Below are 10,848 nucleotides of genomic sequence, written 5' to 3' on the forward strand. Positions count from 1 at the left end.
TTTATCTCAGTGTGAGATGCTAGTTTGTATCTTGGTACTCCTCTCCTACATTTATCTCCTTGAAATTGAATGCATAAAAAGCCAATTTCTCCATGTTATTAAAACTTGATGAACTCTAAAACATGACCCCAAGATTTGATCATGACTTGTCTTATGTGATTGGCTTGCATAATCTTTATTCCCTATCTTCCACTTAATGCCTGTGGGAACTTTACTTAATTAGGATAGCATTACATAAGCTGTTGTGAAGTGTGATATAGTGATGACAAGACTAGTCCTTTCTGATCAAGTGTTTTGGAGACTTTTGTTTTGAACAAAATTAAAAACCATGGCTTCATAACTCCTCTATGGTATAAATGTCCTACTACAGCTATAGGCAATATCTTGACAAACCTACACTTTCTTGCTTAGATTTTGTTTTTTGGGTTTTGTCAAATTGTGTGACCATAGTGAGTGATACACCATGCTTTCATGATCAAGATCACGTACACTCCACCATATATGCTTTACTCTTACACTTAGAGTAAGCTAAAACATGTTTTCCACACTTATGCTACGCTCTTACATTGAGAGCTAGCACAAACATTCCTTTCCACCTCTCCACAAACATTCCTTCACCTCTCCACAAATATGCCTTTCCACCTTTCAATAAAATAAAAAAACTCCATGTATATTTGATCTCTCTCCATTCTCCATACGAGTCTGAAAAAAGAGACATGGGCTATATGTTATGAAAAAAAGAGAGCTAGAAAAGATGATGAAAAGAGAGAGAGAGTGAGTGAAAAAAGTGTCGAGCAAAAAAAAGAGGATGAGCATCAAAGATATCCCATGATCTCAATCATTTGGAGAGAGAATCATTAAGGAGTCAACCTTCCACTCATATCCACACACTTGCACTCTTGATCATGTTTGTATGTTGTTTTCCTCCATGGATCCATGCTTTGACTTTACAATATAAACATTCTAAGTATGCCTTTCAAGTTCTCCTACCCAAAGCTCTACATAAGCCATAGTTGTAGGGCCTTGAGTCAAAGAAAGATCTTGGTGAGGTCATATATACAAATACCACTGAGTGATTTGAGAGAACCATATGAGGAGTAAAATGAGCTATGATTTGTTTTGAAAAATATTGTCAAAAATTCCAATCTCACTTGAGAAGGAGAAGTGTTCTATATCTTTGAGTCTGAACTATTCCATTTCTCAACCACCAAAGGTGATGCTCTAGCCACATCAAAACCAACAGGTATGAGTATGTGAATTGGGATATCTTTTATGCTTGCATCATATTCTAAGAAAGTTGTGTATCAAATCCACTCGAATCATAGCTCGGTCCTCTTTCTTGTTCGAATCCTTTACTCGGGACGAGCAAAGGCTCGATGTGGGGGAGCTTGTTGATGGTCACTAACACCTATTTTGACCATCAACATTTCACCCAAAAGCAAGATAAAGTTAGGAAAATCATCATCACGTGTGTAGGATTTGATTTATAATTCACCGAGTTCCACTTGTACATGGAGATTTATTTGTATGCAAGAATTATAGCAAAACTTGTGCAAAATGGTGAAGAAAATGGACAAGGGAGGCAAGTGGACGTGGTAGGGAGGCCCTGTGCCCCACTTGCCCATTCCACTTCACTGATCCATGGGAGAGGTCCTCTAAGCCTTCTCCAGCATTGATCTTAAGTCGGTTTGCACCGATGGTCATGATGGAGTGGTCTTGGATCCATGGGTCCACTATCATGGACTTGGAGCCCTCTAACCGACCTTGGAACCGCCTTACCGCCCAAATCTTTGCACATGCTGCCTTCACAACTGCCTTTGGGAGCCAACCAAGGCCCTATGATCGAAAGATGGTGCAATTCAATGCCAGCTAGAGCCCCTAACACGCCGCCCGGTGCCCAAGTTACCTCTACCACCTTACTTGAGATCTATAAGTAACCCCCCTACAGCAACCGACCTTGGAGAGCTATAAATAGTGGTGTGAGGCACCATTTGTAGGGAGCACCATCTCATTCCATCACTCCAAGTGATGAGTAGTATCTAGGCTAGCTCTGTAGCTCTACTACTTAGAAGTAGAAGATAGGGAGAGAGTGAGGAGAAGCTTGGAGAAGGGTAGGGTTGTCGACATCCTCTCCATTAGTGCTTCATCGGATGAAGCTCTTCTTTGAGTGAAGTCCGGCATCTTCTATGTGGTAACTCTGGTCTTTTGCATTACATAAGTATTATTTATATTATTGTGTTTACTAGTTTCACCGCTTCGTTAGAGTGCTCTAGTCTCATTTCATTGTGTACAAGATTAGAGTAGTGATTCTATAGATTAAGCATGGTGCCTAGGCTATAGCTTGCCTGCCTATGTTTACGGCTAGGCCTCCTGATAGATTGTGGTAGATGGCAGGTGGTGATAACCCAGTCTATCCTTTGTATTCTACCATGACAGGTCTAGTCATTAAATCATAAGGCTTGTGGTGCTATTGTGCCTAATCAACCCTCTGGGTGAGGTTAGGGCATGTACGCCCCAAAGTAAACAACCGTGATATAGTATTCCTTAGTCTTGCCTTAGATCAGAGAAACCACATATATCCTCTGTACCTATTATTTTACCCTTGTTCTATCCTTGGATAAACTTAGTTCTTAGTCTAGTTCACTTTGTGTTCCCCATGGAAATATGATACCTTGGAATACTCCCTGGTGAAAGCTACAGTGACATTCGTGTGCTTGTGGATTTATCTATTTGCCATATCTAGTGTCAACAACATCCATAGGCTTTTAAATTAAGCATGTTGCTTAGGTTAAAATAGCCTTCTTTAATCAAAATTTGACATGGTGTTGGATTTTTGGTTAATGAACTTTTTGAGTTATTGTTTTCATAAACAATAGAAGTAATCTATTATGGAGATAAATCAAGACTATATTTACACTGCATCTTTACCTTAGCCTTGCTTGAGTTAAGCTTAAAGATAGAAAGTTGGGTGAACAAATAAATAAATACATGAAAAAAATTACTACTACTACTACTACTACTACTACTACTACTACTACTACTACTACTACTACTACTACTACTACTACTACTACTACTACTACTAATAATAATAATAATAATAATAATAATAATAATAATAATAATAATAATAATAATAATAATAATAATAATAATAATAATAATAATAATAATAATAATAATAATAATAAAAGTAAAATTTAGGCTCCCTAGTGTTCAAGCTGGTAGAGCCCTTACTTGTTCCATTTTTCGTTTCATTGAATAAAAAGCAGGTACAAACTCAAGTATGGTGGAGATCAACGATCCACACGAGCTTTCGTAACCTCCCCCAAAATGATGCACAAGAGATCAACAGTTCCAAACTCGGTTTGTGCATCCTCACTCCGAACATCTAGATAAAGGTTAAAAATGAACAAATTAAAATTTTACAAACAAATGCTCCATCTCCATGCCATCCTATGATTAAAAGTTTGCATACTCTTTATTCCTTGCCAATATTCCTACACTTGTGAACAACTTATCACAGGGAACCCATTTTATCTAAGTCATTGGAATATGAGATATAGTAGGATAGAAATGAAACTTGCTCACTTTTACAAAGTACTTGGATTTATTTACAAAATCAAAAACTCAAATAGCATGCTCCTCAGATGATTTTTAAATACCTACCCAGGCCAAAAGGTGAATTCCTTTCAAAACTTGTTCACATGCTACTTATTCTTGTACTGAGCTTTGTCAAAATGTTGTGATATTTTGTGAAGAAATATTTCATGCTTTCATGATTCAAGAGCACGTACACGCCACCTACAAAATAAAGCTAAGCTTCTACATAGGAAGTTAGCACAAAATTCCATCCACCCACAACAAAGAAAGCTCCATGAAAATTCCTGATCTCATTTCACCAAGGTTTTATAATAAAAAAAGAGGCATGGCAATGAAAAAAAAGAGAAACAAAGAATGGACAAAGAAAAATCCAAAATAAATAGGACTCAAAGTAGTCCAAAGAAAAATGGAATCAAAGAAAGTCCAAAGAGAAAAGGAAAAAAAGGGAGTCAAAAGATTGTCATGACCTATAGAAAAGAAACTTATGATGAAGAAAGGTCAAAAACAATAAAGAAGTATTTCTTTCCACAAAAACCACAAAATACCTCACACTTGCTCCTCTTGATCAGATTGCATGACTTATTTCTCCTTAGATCTGGATTGACTTCGCAACATGTGCAAGGTAAGTATGCCACAATTTACCCTACCTTGAGCTCCACATAAGCTTTTTCTAGAAGTAGGAAGCAAGGGCAACACCTTTTGCCTAAGTGAGGAACCAAATACAAATTTGAGTGACCCGAGAGAATCATTTTGAGGAGCAAAGCTAACATTTACATTTTCAAAATCAAATAAAACCCAAGTTCATAAGCAAGAGTAGAGTAGGAAGATTTGAATCCTTACTGTTCCATTATCCAATCACTCAAAGTTTTATGGTAGACACTCAGAATGTTCATAGGTCCAGTTGAGATTTGGAATAACTAGTATGTAGATTTCAAATCAAGGAGATGAACCAACTTAGACCTTAGAACTTTACTCGAGGAAAAGCTAAGGACAAAGTGTGGGGGAGCATGTTGGCGGTCCTTGTTGGAATTTATTAACTTATCACTTATTTTAAGTAGTCACCTATGATATGCCTACATCTCTTAGCATTACTTGTACTAGGTTGTCATCCCTAATGATGGTGCTAGAGATGCTTGTTGGTTTTTCCTAGTATTACTACTAGAATGATACTAAGTAGTTCTTTATTATTTCATGTGACTAGAAAGAATATATATATACGAATAAAAAGGAATCTGCAAGCACACAGATAATATACCATTGTAGCACTTCACCTGAGAGTATTCCAGGTATCATTATTTATATTTTTACCACAGGGAAGGTCTAGCATGGACATGTATTGATAACTTATACTATTGACAGAGAAGTAAACCATAACCAATGTTCTACTCATAACAAGGGTAAGTCATAGGATAAGTTATATATATGATAAGTATTGATCAATGATAATGATAAATCACTCAGAGCACTCCTTTCTATGGCATTAGCATGGTCAGGTAGAATATTGGAGGAATAATTCCTAAGTTGTTCTTAATTACAAGTCAAAGCATACATTGATTAGTGCAATTATACCTAGTAGTCATTGCTAAGACCATCATCATATCTATACATAAGGTATATTACTAAGGAAGGTTAAGAATAGAACAAGTATTCCTTCGTAATTGCGTCCTACGTGAACCTATATTCGGGGAGTGGACTACAAAGGATTCAATGGGAGTGTCACATCCTCGATCTAGCATATGACCTAGAATATAGGGTGTATCTGTAGGTATACAACGTATAAGCACCACGCTTACACAATGTCGACCACCCACCCATGGATCCTTAGAGTGAGCGCTATATGAACTTATGCATGAACATGATGATAATCCAACTATACTAAGCATATAATCAAAGTAGACTATGAACATTATAATGAAGAACATAAATGAGATGAATACTAATATTGTCATAACAATTGTAGCTAGCATATAAAAGTAATGGAGATACAAAATAGAGGAGGTACAAAGATTATACCACACCATGCTCTTGACATGATCGGGCATCCAACCAAAGCCTACTTGCCTCCCTCTAGACCTTGCCTAACTAGCTATGCCCTAGAATATGGTAGAGCTTTGTGGATGATTAGGGTTTCTATCTTCTCAAATGACTTATGCCTACAAGGGGTGGCAGGTTCTGATATATATAGGCCAGAGCATCTATTGTGAGCCCTTGGATCAAACCGACTTAAAGGATGGTGTAGATGCAATCTAGGAGGCGGTACAGAACTAACATAGCAACAGGGACTGACATGTGGCCCCTAGAGGCTAGGCGGCCTACAGGTGGGGCCGATCGACCCCACCTGGTGGTGTCTCGCCTTCCGCTTCAGTGTGGAGTCCTCTCAAGTCTTTTGGAACCTTTTGGTGTCTATTTCGCTGTGGAAAGCACGATTAATTCAGACATGTATGTCCACCTTGACTATTTTCTAAATAAACCCTACAGAAATCATAGATTCATTAAAACTCATGGAATTTATTAGTTTAGATCCCTAGACTTTTGTTGGTGATTGCTTGCATGCCCTTATTCATGTTTTATTTACGGTTTATAATGGTTGTTAACTACCGTCAACAAGCTCCCCAAGCTAAACCTTACCTAGTCCCTTAGTAAAGCTAAACTTAGTAAATGGTCAGGAGTTGCTACAATGCTTTTGCTCCTCAAAAGTACATATGCATTCAAACAAGAATTCTCCTCTGGATTAGAATAAACCGATCTGACTTTCAAACTTACCCATATTACTTTCAACCATGGGGCTTCTTAGTCTTCACTTGGGTCTTGAGCAATTGAAAGGCAGAACGATCAAGTCAAGCACTATGTCTTAAGTTCTTTGCTTAACCATTATTCTGGAGTTTTTATAGCTTTTCAAAATAAAAATCAGAGCTTCCATTATATGACACTCTCAAGTCTCTTAATATATATGGTATTTGTGGATCCTCACCAAGGCAATGATGATTGTTATGCCTTTCTCTTCCTATAACTAAGGCTCATGTGGAGCTCATAGGAGTGGAAAAAACATGAAAGAACATACTTGCAATACATATATTGTAAAGTCAAACCTCGGATCCAAAGAGAGTTGAGTCATACAATCAAATCAAGATGTGCATGTGTGTGGATGTATGGGGTGGATATATATATGGTGGCTAACCTAATTCTAATATGCCCCTTGAAAATATATCTCTCTTTTGGAACTTGAAAACAACTTTGCAAGAAAACATGGGCTATTCTTTTTTTTCAGGCGAGCATCAGAGTACCCATTGTTTTAGATATCTTGGACACTTGTCCATTTTTTCAACACTCTTTTTTTTATGAATAACTTTTGCATAGCCCAATGCTTCTTTTCTGCATAAAACTTTTGAGAGATAGTAACAAGAACTTGAAACATTTATTTGATGAATATCCTATAGGGCATATTTTTGGTGTTCACTCCTAGTGTAGGAGTAAAACATTTTTGGGTGGATCTAGATGGAATGGCATGTTTTTGTGCCTACCCCCAGTGTAGGAGTAGTGCATATGTGGATGGTGTGTACATGATCTTGATTTTAAGAGCATGACAAACCTCTCATAAGGGTCAACCAAGCTTGACTAAACTCAATGCAAAACAAGCAGCATATAAGCAAAGTTTTCCTAGTTTAAATAATATATATGGCTCTAGTAGGAATTCAAGCTTTGTCATACAAGGAACTCATCATGAAGCATTTTTATGTTTTTCAAAACATAAATCTCTAGAACTCTAGTATCACTTGGAACAAGATAAACAGTAGCTCAGACCTTCTCATATCTTATCCATCAATTACCTAGACTTATATCAAGCATATGCTACCCACGAGTTTCAAGTTTAGTGTAAATTCTTATATCAAAGCAGTCTTATCCAAAACTCGGAAGAATTTAAGGCTGAAAATTAGGTACTTGAAAGGAATTACAACAGAGCAACTATTCATCATTTCCATTCAAGAGATTATCCTCAGAGTCCATTTATTTATTCATCTCTTGAAAAATCAAACTTTAAAGAAATCTAGACACACACTTTTATTCTATTTTCTCACTTTTAAGATCACACCTTACTAATAAAGATAAAATTTTTATTTTGCTTTAGTTTGTTATGCATCATTTTTAACTAGTATATAGCAAACTTAGAAATAGTAAAACAAAAGGAAAAGTACTACTTAGCTAGATACACAGGGGATGCTCATCCCCCAAGCTAGATGTTGGTGTGGTCGAATGTTGAAGTTGAGTGATCCTTCTCAGAGCAGATTTGCCAGCGGATGTCCTTCTCGTTTAGGAGTGGAGCGAGACAAAGACAACTGGGTGAACTTGCTCTTGATCTCATGTATATCATCCTACAAAATACTAATAAGAACACCAAAACTCGTGGAACGGATTAGGATGAGGGGTTAGCGGTCAGTCATCCAGAGATTAGTTGTTCTTGAGGTTGGAAATATTTCTGATTTGGTAGAATTTTAGTAGGATGTCTATCTAGTATTTTCTTTTTGGATTTTCTTATTTTGGTATGCAAAAGATAAAATATATATGCATGGTATTTTTATTTATTTTTATGCCACCAAGGTGAATGTTCCTATGGATTTTTACACACCGTGAAATTTACTCACATGGGGCTTTAGGCTTTTATGATGTAATGATGCAATTTTTATTTTCTTTTACTAGTGCAATGCTAATGTAGAAAAGTAAATATGTTAAAGTGAAAAATAATTTATGCAATGCGGAGAAGTAAATATGGATAACTACTGATGTTACCTCACGGGGAGGGTTTGGATTTTTAAGTCCTCCGGACAGGACTTAGCTGGAGAAGAGTCCTTTATTCTTCGAGTGCATCATTCGATCTCGGAGATGGAGACCTTGATGGTTGCACTTCTTGTGATGTTGACATAGACAACATTACCTTTTCCTTCCATACCTGCTTGGTCTATGGACTTGACTTTGGCGGAGTATGTTCATCTTTCACAACTTCTTTAGGTTCTTCATCTTCTTCTCATCCACTCTTTGGGGGTTGATTCTTCTAGCATTGTGACGATCGACGTCTCCTCCTAGAGCGGGTCTTTTTGGGTTGCTCATAAGTGGTATAACTATTGAAATAACTGCGTACCTTTTCTCTAGGGAATTGAAGTGGACTTGTCCAGATCTAATGTAGATGATCGCATTGGTGGTGTTGAGGAATGGTCTTTCTAGCTTGATGGGTGTATCGTCTTCTTCTTCACCCATGTCTAGAACCATGAAGTCATTAGGGGCAAACTAGTCATGTATTCTTACCATGACATCTTTCGCTATTCCCTCTAGAAATCAGATTGATTGGTCCGCCATCTGCAGTGCATATATGTAGGGAACAAAGGTATGTCACCAAATAAGTATTCATACATTTCCTTGGACATTATATTGACACCCAATCCAATGTCGCAAAAGGTCTTGTGAAAGATTCTTTGTCCAATGGTACACTCGATCCTGGGTACACCAGGATCATCCTTCTTAGCAAGAAATGGTGAAGTGAGGAGGTGGTCATACTCTGATCTGAGTGTATTGATCATGTTGATTGATTCTTCTAGTGGCTGCTTGGCCTTGTTCTTCCTCCTCTTGTTGTTTTTCTTCTTGGTCACTATTGCATCTTCGAGCTGGTATGGCGTTTGTGGATGTCTGGGAGATTGCAAGATACGATTATTGAAAGAAAACGTCTCCTTTCTATACTTGATTGTGAAGTAGATCTTGGCATTATCTGCAAAGATGATGGCTTTCGTGGTGCTCAGGAAAGGTCGACCCAAGATAATGGGTGCCCTTTCATCTCCACCTGTTTCCAAAACCACAAAGTCTAGGGGAACATATGATTGTCCCACTTGAAGTATGGCATCTTTAAAACTCCCTTAGGGTAGCAAAGTGACTGATTTGCAAGCTACAAATGTATATTTGTGTACAACAAAGTATCTCCATTAATTTTATCATAGATTACCTTAGGCATGATGTTGACACTTGCTCTGAAGTCACAAACAGCTTCTTGGAAAATGTGAGGTCCAATAGCTATGGGGATGATAGGTCTCCCTGGATCGTTCTTCTTCTCAGGCAAGGTATAATCTATCCACCTTCCCGTCGATGATTATATACAGTAATATGCTGCATTATGAATATCAACAAGATTTACAGTTTCTAGATCTTCCGGTTGCCCCAGAATTTTACCTTTGTTGATTGGAGGAACAGCGGCAGCCAGTGGAGCCATTTGTGATTCTATCATTTTATTAAAGCTATGCTGGTTCTTAATGGCAGAGGAGAGGTTATCCATTTTATCACTCATGTTTTCTAATATTCTATCATTGGAAGCTAACTTTCTAGATAAGCTCTTCATAATTTTAGCCTGTCCAGAAACCAATTCTTTCAAGGGTGGTTGATTGAAATTATTAAAATTATTACCTTGAGGGTTATCTTGGTAATTACCTTGGTATTTCGACCTTTGTTGCTGATTCCATCCTTGATTCTGTTGAGGACGAAAGAAGTTATTATTAACAAAGTTCAAATCCTCATGGGTTTCAGGATAGTTATTCCCTGAATGTCTAGTGTTTCCACATTCTTCACACATCATGCAAGAATCATGAATATGCATGACTTCTTGCTTCTCATTGGCTCGGTCTTCGAGCTTCTTCATCAACAGGTCCATCTTGACAAACAACATGTCTACCTTTTTGAGTTGATGCATACCTCCACCTCTCTTGTGGGTCTGAAGACGTTCTCCATTCCAACCTTGGTTGGAGGCCATCTTCTCCACAAGAGCTGTTGTAGCTAGGAGTGTGAGTGATAGGAATGCACCTCCAGCAGCAGCATCCATAATCTCATGGGTACTATTGGTCAACCCATGGCAGAAAGTCTCCATGAGTAGCCAATTCTCTATCCCATGATGAAGACATTCTGATATGTAATCTTGGAAGCGTTCCCATGCCTGAGGGATAGATTCATGATGTTGTTGTTGAAAGCTTGAAATTCTCCCACACAGAGCACTAGTCTTGCCTATGGGAAAGAACTTTGCTAGGAAGGCAGTGGAGCAGTTATCCCCATGTATTGTATCTATCTTTGTTGGCATAGAACCATTGCTTCTCCTTCCCCAAAAGTGAGAATGGGAAGAGGCGAAGTAGTATGGCATCTCTGGTCACTCCTTTGATGGTGAAAGTGCTACAGATCTCTAGAAAGTGTTGGAGATGAGCACTCGCATCTTCATATGCC

At 37.8% G+C, this 10,848-nt stretch overlaps 1 non-coding gene across 1 annotated transcript; it reads left to right on the top strand.

Annotated features, from left to right (window-relative positions):
• The first annotated feature begins 10,517 nt into the window (after positions 1–10,517).
• On the top strand, positions 10,518–10,624 carry LOC136495016 (small nucleolar RNA R71). Its single transcript, XR_010768811.1, has one exon. It is a non-coding gene; the product is annotated as a small nucleolar RNA R71 (small nucleolar RNA).
• The last annotated feature ends 224 nt before the right edge of the window (positions 10,625–10,848 follow it).

This window comes from Miscanthus floridulus, chromosome 11 (genome assembly GCF_019320115.1).
Source record: "Miscanthus floridulus cultivar M001 chromosome 11, ASM1932011v1, whole genome shotgun sequence".
NCBI classification, from domain to species: Eukaryota; Viridiplantae; Streptophyta; class Magnoliopsida; order Poales; family Poaceae; genus Miscanthus; species Miscanthus floridulus.